Source organism: Ovis aries, chromosome 1 (genome assembly GCF_016772045.2).
Source record: "Ovis aries strain OAR_USU_Benz2616 breed Rambouillet chromosome 1, ARS-UI_Ramb_v3.0, whole genome shotgun sequence".
NCBI lineage: Eukaryota > Metazoa > Chordata > Mammalia > Artiodactyla > Bovidae > Ovis > Ovis aries.
The window spans coordinates 92,829,960-92,839,835 of NC_056054.1; the positions used below are offsets into that span (position 1 = coordinate 92,829,960).

At 44.4% G+C, this 9,876-nt stretch overlaps 1 non-coding gene across 1 annotated transcript; it reads left to right on the forward strand.

The window, feature by feature from the left end:
* Positions 1–2,623: 2,623 nt before the first annotated feature.
* TRNAS-GGA (transfer RNA serine (anticodon GGA)) lies at positions 2,624–2,695 on the forward strand. The gene has a single exon. It is a non-coding gene; the product is annotated as a tRNA-Ser (tRNA).
* Positions 2,696–9,876: the final 7,181 nt, after the last annotated feature.

Genomic DNA, 9,876 nt, shown 5'->3' on the forward strand with positions numbered 1-9,876 from the left:
CCATCTCATCCTCTGTTGCCACCTTCTCCTGCCCTCAATCTTTCCCAGCATCAGGGTCTTTTCCAGTGAGTCAGTTCTTCATATCAAATGGCCAAATTAGTGGAGTTTCAGCTTCAGCATCGGTCCTTCCAATGACTATTCAGGGTTAATTTCCTTTAGGATCAACTGGTCTGATCTCCTTGCTGTCCAAGAGACTCTCAAGAGTCTTCTCCATTACCACGATTCAAAAGCATTAATTCTTCGGCATTCAGTCTTTTCTGCATGGTCCAACTCTTACATCTGTACATGACTACTGGAAAAACCATAGCTTTGACTGTAGGGACCTTTGTCAGCAAAGTGATAGCTATACCCATTTAAACTATTTTAAAAAACCAATGGAGAGAGATTACCAAGGTTAGAAAAAGAGCCCTGCGAGATTCTTGATCACATGAAAGTTAACAATGCCTAGCTCTTTTTCTTTTTTTCCCTGCTCTAAATTTCCCAGGCAAGAATACTGGAGTGAGTTGCCATTTCCTCCCAGGGATCAAACCCACATCTCCTTGGCACATGGATTTTCTACCACTGAGCAACCTGGGAAGCCAAGAAGATGAAAACTTCAAGTTTATTCATTTCGTCAATATCCAGAGATTTTACTGAATGTCTATCACATGCCGAGTGGTGTGCCAAACCCTGGAATCTTATCATCTACCACTGAGGAAAGAGGTATGTAAACAGATGATTTACAATACAATGTGATACATAATAGAAAGTACTTGGGGGCACTACATGTAAATAGGTAATCAGCAAGGATGTACTGTATAGCACAGGGGACTCGACTCAATATTCTGTAGTAACCTATATGGGAAAAACATCTGAAAAAGAATGGTTATATGTGTATGTAAAAACTGAATCTCTTTGTTGCGCATCTGAAACTAACACAACATTAAGAATCGACTATACCCCAATATAAAATCAAATTTTAGAAAACAAAGCATTATAGGAACACAAAGAAACTAGCTTTTCCTAGGTCTGTCTGGAAAGATTTCACAGAGAAAATGACAGTTGAGCTGGGTGACAAGGACAATTTATTTAACCTCCTTGGGCTTTGATTCTTCATCTTTGAAATGGAATTAATTTATGGAAGAACTATGGACTTGAGAATCAAGTAGGTTTTTACATGATGTAGAGTATTTGAAACAGTGCCTTAAAGGTAGAGATTATTCAAGAAATACTAACTATCAAATAGCAATATCCAGATAGGACGAAGGAGAGGTGGGTGAAAATTTGCCACTAAAGCAATAAAAACATTCTTATCAGAAGGTACAGCATGGGCAAAATACAGGGTCACGAAAGAGCACAGCATAGTAGAAGAGAAAGCTGCTGAGAGGAGCTTGAGCACATGGGGGCTTGAAGCAGGTTTGGGTGTGGGGTCAAAGGAGGAGGATCCCTCCCTGCAGGGCTAGTTCACTGACCCATGCTGGCTGTGCCTTATCTACTGGTTGGTTGGTACTCATGCTGTATTATTAATTCAATTCTTGAGTACCTGCCTCCGGTACATGAATTATAAAGGGGAGTAGGCAATAAATGGGAATTGGTTTTAAACAGAGAAGAACTGCACAATCAGGCTCTTTTTAAAAGTGGTAGCACAGATGTGGTGGCCGGAGCTGAGACAGGCTTCCTGGACCATAAGGTGGAGGTGCATTTTGACAATGGCAGACTGATAAAATGGAAAGCTCTTCAGTCCTGGATGCTGTGAACCACCATATTAGCCCTGGCTGCCCAGGCCTGAACTTTCTGTGAGAAAGAAATCTCAGCCTTGATGAAGTCACCACCATCTTGGCCTTTGTTACAGTAACCAAATCAGTATTCTAAGATTCCTTCCCAGACAAAGTCTGGACTATGTATACATATATCTCCTCCCTTTTGAACCTCCACCTTCCACCCCATCCCAGCCCTCTAAGTTGTCACAGAGCACCAGGTTGCGCTCCCTGCCTCATACAGCAAATTTTACATACCATATCATATTTACATACCATATTTTACATATGGTAATATTTATGTTTCCATGCTACTCTCAGTTTGCCCCACCTTCCCCTTCCCCTGCTGCGTCCAAAGTCTGTTTTCTATGCCTGCGTCTCTGTTCAGTTCAGTTCAGTTCAGTCGCTCAGTCATGTCCGACTCTGCGACCCCATGAATCGCAGCACACCAGGCCTCCCTGTCCATCACCAACTCCCGGAGTTCACTCAGACTCACGTCCGTCTTATCCAGCCATCTTATCCTCTGTCTTCCCCTTCTCCTCCTGCCCTCAATCCCTCCCAGCATCAGAGTCTTTTCCAATGAGTCAACTCTTCGCATGAGGTGGCCAAAGTACTGGAGTTTCAGCTTCAGCATCATTCCTTCCAATGAACACCCAGGGCTGATCTCCTTTAGGATGGATTGGGTGGATCTCCTTGCAGTCCAAGGGACTCTCAAGAGTCTTCTCCAACATCACAGTTCAAAAGCACCAATTCTTTGACGCTCAGCTTTCTTCACAGTCCAACTCTCACATCAATACATGACCACTGGAAAAACAATAGCTTTGACTAGACGGACCTTTGTTGGCAAAGTAATGTCTCTGCTTTTCAATATGCTATCTAGGTTGGCTTCCCTGGTGGCTCAGAGGTTAAAGCATCTGCCTGGAATGCAGGAGACCCGGGTTCGATCCCTGGGTTGGGAAGATACCCTGGAGAAGGAAAATGGCAACCCACTCCAGTACTCTTGCCTGGAGAATCCCATGGAGGGAGGAGCCTGGTAGGCTATAGTCCACAGGGTTGCAAAGAGTTGGACACAACTGAGCGGCTTCACTTCACTTTAGGTTGGTCATAACTTTCTATTGCTGACCTACAAATAGTTTCATCAGTACCATTTTTCTAAATTCCATATGTATGTGTTAATATACTATATTTGTTTTTCTCTTTCTAACTTACTTCACTCTGTATAACAGTCTCTAGGTTCGTCTACCTCACTAGAACTGACTCAAATTCATTTTTTTTTTTTTTTATGGCTAGGTAGTAGTCCACTGTATATATGAAGCACAATTTCTTTGTCCATTCATCTCTTGATGGACGTCTAGGCTGCTTCCATGTCCTGGCTATTATAAACAGTGCTGCGATGAACACTGGGGTGCGTGCGGCAAAGAATTTCTTCCACACCAGTGATGCTGTCTGAAACTCCAAGACTAAAGTATTTCTTTCGATTAAGCATTGTTCTCCTTCATTTTAAGGAAGATAAACATGATCACATTAAAGACTTAACTAAAACTTTACTCCATAAAATGGGATCCAGAGAGGGAAACTAGTAACATCTAATAAGGGACCAGCCCTTTCTTTTTGGACACTAAGAGATAAGAATGAAAAGATAAATCTACGTACACTTTCTGAACTTTTATAGGCCATATAAAGAAAGAGGCTGGAAGTGCCCAAAGGCACCTTCTCCTGTGATCTAATCCTGTCCAAGGTCTCTCCTGGTGGGTACAGAAAGTACATGGGGCCTTCCAGATACAAAAGTCCAGTGTTGATTAGGGCAGCTAATTAGGGAAGGCTTTGGGGGGATAGGGGGGAGGTGGGTGGCTCCAAAGAGAGGGAAATCTGCTTCAAACAAACTGACATTTTTGGATAATGGAAGCAATAAATGTCATAGTATAATTTTTAAACTAGTGAAGAAGCCAAAAATCTTCTCTCTCCCTCTCTTTTTTCTTCTTTTTTCTTTTTTCCTTTAGCTATATTTGGGTGCCAATTATACATAGAAAAGACAAACTCAGTTTGTTAATGTCAGACCACAGATATATGTGATCTGGCAAAGGGCAATCCCTTTGCAATTTTGGAACTTGTCATCAGGATTAATGGACTTGAAGCAAAATGTCTCGAGCAAATGTTTGGTCCTTCAAAGACCAAACTGAAGCTCACATCCAGTGGGGCTGGGCAACCTCCCAGAGCTGGTCAGCCACATTCTCATGATTCCATATCTCTTGGCAGACTTCCAGGCCTGCTGCTCCCTCTTTCCTCCCCAACACCACAAAAAAATTCAGAAAGTGCAGGTTACTCCCATGGGTCACTCAGCAGATGCCCAGTCCCACTGTGGGAGATCAAGTGGAATATTCCCTGGAATGACTTGTAGGTTTTCTCTTTGTCATCTGAGGAGTCAGGCAATGACCCCCAATCAGAGACGGCCACCTCTCCTGGGTCAGGGGTAGCACTTTTTCTTCTCAGATCACTCACTTGCTGGGGGCCTTAGACTGACCTTGATGCATCTGTTGTCAAGAAGACCAAAATAGTCATCTGGAGAAAACATCCAGGCTCCCTCAAAACTTTGCACACAGTCTTGTATTGTGAGAATATGATTCTCTTCTCCTCTAGAAGATAAGAGGGCTGACTCACACTTAGTAGAATCCTACCAGTTATCAGAATGGACTTTAAGTTCTGAAGAGATCTATGTTATTCAACTTGGTACCTGCCTCTCCTGCCTGCTTTAAGAGCTAATGATACTCCTCCCGTTTCCAGTGTGTTTTCAGTGAATCTTACTTTTTGGTGCATCTCTGGATTATCTGTGGAGCTTTTTTAAAAGTAAACTTGCCCATGCTCCATTCACAGATGTTCACCATGTAGATGTAGAGGGGGCACTGTGCTATGCACAGCTGTGGTCTCTGATTTGCCCAGTACTCATGATCAGTTCAGGTGAAGCCACCTCATTTTCCCCTGGGAAACAATACCCACCCACCCACCCCCATGCTGCTTTGAGGGAGTGTTAAGTCAATATTCTACCACCCTAAGCGAGGTATGAGCTTGGAACCAAGTAAATCACCCAGACTCCACCAGTATCCAAATCCTGGAAGGAGAAAACAGGCATGAAAACTCATTGCCCCTGAAGTTAACTGCCTGTTATGTCCACAGGCAGTTCACTTCAGATCCAACAGTTTCATCCTTTCCAAGGACTAGCTCTTCTACTTCCCATCAATTCTGTGAGCATTCTGTGTATTCCCAATACATTTCTTGCTTGCTTAATGTTAGCCAAAGTTTCATGTTTATAACCAAGTGACTCTGGCTTCCACACCTGGACGTCTGAGATTTTTACAGCTCTGCATCGCTGGCCTGTGGAGTTGAGCTGAGAAGCACTGGCCGTCTGTGCACCAGGTTCTATGCTAAGGCTCTACGTACATTTTCTCATTCAACCTGCACAAAAGTCCAGCAAGGGAAGAAACTGAGACCCTGACAGGTTTAGTACGTCACTGTAGGCCATATAGTCAGTAAGTGGTTAATTCCAAGATTGGAACCTATTTGCTTCCAAACCCCTCAACCCCATTGATACCTTGCCTTCCAGTGGAGATATACCACTCTCTTGGACTCCCATGGTCCTTTGACTCCTTTTAAACATTTTCTACCCTTTATTATACCCATTATGTGTCTGTCCAGGAATCTGTATTATTAGACTAAAAGCTCCTTGAGGTCAGATATAAAGTAGTATATACCTTTATGTGGCCTAATATGGTATTTCTTATACTTCTATACCACACAGAAATCCCCCTATATTTGTTGAATGAATGAATAATGGTTACTGGTTACTACAGAGCGTGAATCAGTGAGTGGCCAGCCATTGATGAGTTCACCTACCCAAGTGAGGGAAGCAGGAAGTGTTGACATGGGCTTACGTAAACATGTGGCCATGAAGGCATTTCTTCCTTTGGAGACTCATCAATTAATGACTTTCCCTGACCCTGGAAGTTTTTCCTTCTTCTGCTCCTTGGTTCAACACCCAACCTGAGCTAACCTTTCGCAGACATCCTCCTCTCCTCCCTGCCCCTGGTCTAACAGTTGAGGACAGGCAGGTAGGCTGACTCATTCTCCATAAGCTTAGAGAACTTCTCTTGGTCACCTAAACATAGAATCTGGATGAGCAAGGGCAATAGCCAAAGAGAATGAGGCTAACACTCAACCTTACAATTATCCGGGTTTTATAGATTTGCCCACTTAAGGAAATGCTACTAGCTCTTCTGGGACAGTAATTTATAACATACTGAGCAAACATTTTTAGTTTGCCTCCTATCTGCCATCTAAGTGAACTGAAAGAGAATCTAGACATCGGGGCCTGGCCAGAGTTCTGGTTCAGCTGTCCATCTGTTCACAAAATATTGAGCACTAATTTCCTTCCAGGCTCTGGTCTTGCTGCTGAATTAATAAGATGGAGTCCCAGGCCTTAAGGAGCTCATACTCGACTAGTGAAGACCAACCTGTAAATAGGCTGTTCAACACTATTTAATAAGGGCTGAACTGAGATGAGCACAAGCTATTTGAAAGTGGAGAGGAAGGACATAAACCTGGCCCCATTACATCAGTGGGGCTGCCTAGAGAGGGTGTGTTTAAGAAGATAAGCCAGAAAGAACTTTCTTCCCACAAAGTCACTCCCTTTAGACTTTTAGTTCAGACAACTCCACGAAATAGCCTTTTCCCCCAACTATCTCCTACCCCAAAAACTTTAGTAAGTGGTTAATTCCAAGATTGGAATCCCACAGTTGGTTCTAGATTGTAAGTGACCACAGGACCTGGTAGACCAGTTAAGATGGGGTAAACCGAGATGTCAGGGGGTCATCAGACATTGGCCAACATTGGCTGAGCATTTCCTCCACATCTGACGGGATGCTGAGAAATTCGCTGAAATAGCTCATTGAACCCTAACCACAGACAGATTTCATAGGATAGGCATTTTGACTGCCATTTTCTAGATGAGTAAACTAAGGCTCAGAGTGGTTCAGGACTTGCTCAAGATCTCACTGGAGTGGAGACAGGCTGTGAGCCCAGGTCTCTTTGACCTAGCAACGCTTGTAACCTCTAATGTCTTCTTCTCAAGCTCAGGCTTGTAGGATATAGTTTATTGATGATGATTTCACTCCAAGAAAGACTTAACAACTCTATTGTTGAGAAACAAATGATATTTTAGAATTTTGTTGTTAATCTCTACCTGCCCCAACTCAATTCTTAAAGTTGCAAACACGAAACAAAATGAAAACCAGAAAAACCAAAGTTCAATTTAGGGACAATTTCCAGTGCACAAGACGTGCCCATAGGCCTGAACAAGCTACTGGAGTCTGGGGAACTCCTTTCCACCGTGCGATGAGCAAGCTGACAATTGTACATGCCAGGCCCAGCTTCAAGACCCTCCTTCTGGAAATTTTTTCAGATTCCCACCATGAAAGTAAAACTCTCTCACCTATTCATCCTGACCTGTGTCTGTGTATGCTAAGAGTCTGCAAGCTGTGGACACCAAGGCACATTTTTATTACTCCCCTGGGTATTTCCCCAGTGGCCAGATGGGCGCGAGCATACAGTAAGTTTCCAAGAAATGCTCATAGGACATAGGACATTTTGGTAACAGTAGGCCCATTCTCAACACAAATAATCACAGCCTTCACCACTGTATGCTGCGCTGTCACTAAATCATGTCCAATCACTAAGTCATGTCCAGCTGTTTGCGACCCCATGGACTGTAGCCCAGCAGGCTCCTCTGTCCATGGGATTTTCCAGTCAAGAATACTAGGGTGAGTTACCCATTTCCTATCCCAGGGGATCCTCCCTACCCAGGGATTGAACCCACATCTCCTGCATCTCATGCATTGCCAGGCCAATTCTTTACCACTGCGCCACCTGGGAAGCCCCATCCTTCACCACTCGGGCCTCTAAATACTTGCCTAAACTATAAACTAAACGAGATCCCTCCTCCTCCCCCAAAGGACCCCTGTGTTTTTCAGAAAATGCTTTGCAACATACCTCTATCTACATTTTCCCGAGAGCAGATGAGTGGCACTCAAAAAGACGTTTAGCTGTGATTTGAGACACACTCTGATCAAGCATAAACTATGCTATTTTAAAATTAGAAAATTGCAGTGCCACACACACACACACACATACATTCTTGATTTCAAAGAGCTTGTTTATTTCCTGAGTCTCACAAAAATGTCAGTCTGTAAAATAACCTGAAAAAAATCACCTATGGCAAATTCTTGCCAGACGTGGATCTCAGAAGCGCTGTCTCTCTCAAAAGTCAGTTAGAAAGTCTGTGGTACATAATTAAATCAAAGTCGTTTGTTATTATTGCCCACAGACTCTCTTCAAAGCTTTGAACCTCAGTGCATTAGCCTCTACAGCCAAACCATTTCACCAGCCACTCGGCATGTGTTTATGCCTGCTGCCCCCGGGAGCTCCCTTCGGGGGGCCTCCCAAGCTGCCTGTAGGACCCCTCTCTCACCTCCCTTGTTCTGAACGTGTCCAGATGGCTCTGGCTTGCCAGCGGGGTTTCAGAGCCCCCACAGAGAAAGCCTATGACATTTTTAGGGGTCGAGTGGTACATGGCTCACTCTGAAAAACAATTTGGGATCTTGAGAATTTTGCTGTTTCTTTTTATTGAAAATTCCAGTCGCTGGGCATACATCCTGGGAGAGAACTGTGAAGCCATTCTGTAATGCTCGATGCTTCCTCTGCGATGCGTGTGCTCAATCACACGTCTGCAAGTTCCATGAGGATCAGAGCCACATCTGTCCTGTCACGTTGCATCCCCAGTGTCTAGACAGGGTGCTGAGACATAACAGGTACCCCACAAATGTTTGGAGAATGACTGAGTCGCTGAAAAGGGAATCTTTTCATAAGCTTTCGATGTCACCACTGGAACAGACGATGTTTACCAACCAGTTTCATTTCTTTTCTCCACCAAACTGACCAGCCAGGTAGACTGAGCATCCAGGTATCTGACACAAACCTTGAGTTCTGTCATTCAGGGCTGACGTTGGTCCAGCACACAAAAGAGCCCCAGTGTCAGATGGCTGAGTAATACATGTAAGAATAGAATCTGTTTTCTCTTCGGCCATATTCAATAGAACTTTCTGTGATGAAAATGTTCTAGTTAAACAGCCACATGTAAGCTAGTGGTTACTATACTGGACAGTGCAGTTGTGGATATGCTTGATTAACTAGTCAATTGTCCCAAGAAGAAGCTGAGAAATAAACTGGTCTGTCCCTTGTTCACCACAGGCTCATAGATAATCACGTCTGTCTGGGTGACAATCTGGATTAAGAGCATTTCAGTTCTGACTGTGCCAGGGCCCACCAGCAGAGGCAGGATTCTTGCAGCACTATCCTGATCACTTGTCATCTGGGCATATGTGTTATCTTCATTTTTTAAATTAATTAATTAATTTTGGGGTCTTCTCCACTGCTGCGCATGGGCCTTCTGTAGTTGCAAGGAGCAGGGGCTACTCTCTAAGTGTGGTGCCAGGGTTTCTCATTGTGGTGGCTTCTCTTGTCATAGAGCACAGCCTCTGGGCATGTGACTAGTAGCTGTGACACACGGTTTAGTTGTCCCGCGGGATGTGGAGTCTTCCTGGACCGGGGATCAAACCTGTGTCCCCTGCACTGTCAGGCAGATTCTTAGCCACTGGATCACCAATGGAAGTTCCTATCTTAGTTTCCTGGCTCAGTTGGAGGAGGACGTGGTAATGCTAAGCCCTGTTCCATGAAACTCCAGGCGTGCCTCAGGTCCTCCATCCGCATCTACCCCTCAGCCCTTGGCCAGTTGGAGGCGAGGCTGGAGGCAGGAGAAAGCCCCTTGGCTGAGGTTCTCAACCTCTACAGTGATCCAGAATCTGCATGTCTAGCTAGCACTGCAGGTGATCCTGGTATTTATGGGTCTTGACCATACCAGGCAGCACTGTAGACAGGTGTAGACAGTAGACAGGTCACCAGTCCCTGGGAAACTACATGTGCCTCACCAATCCCCTACGTTGCTCTTCCTGTCCTTACCTACGGGATCCTTCTTTCCTTCTCCACCTGGCAGAATCCTCACCTTCTGGATCCTGCCACACATCACATCCTCAGA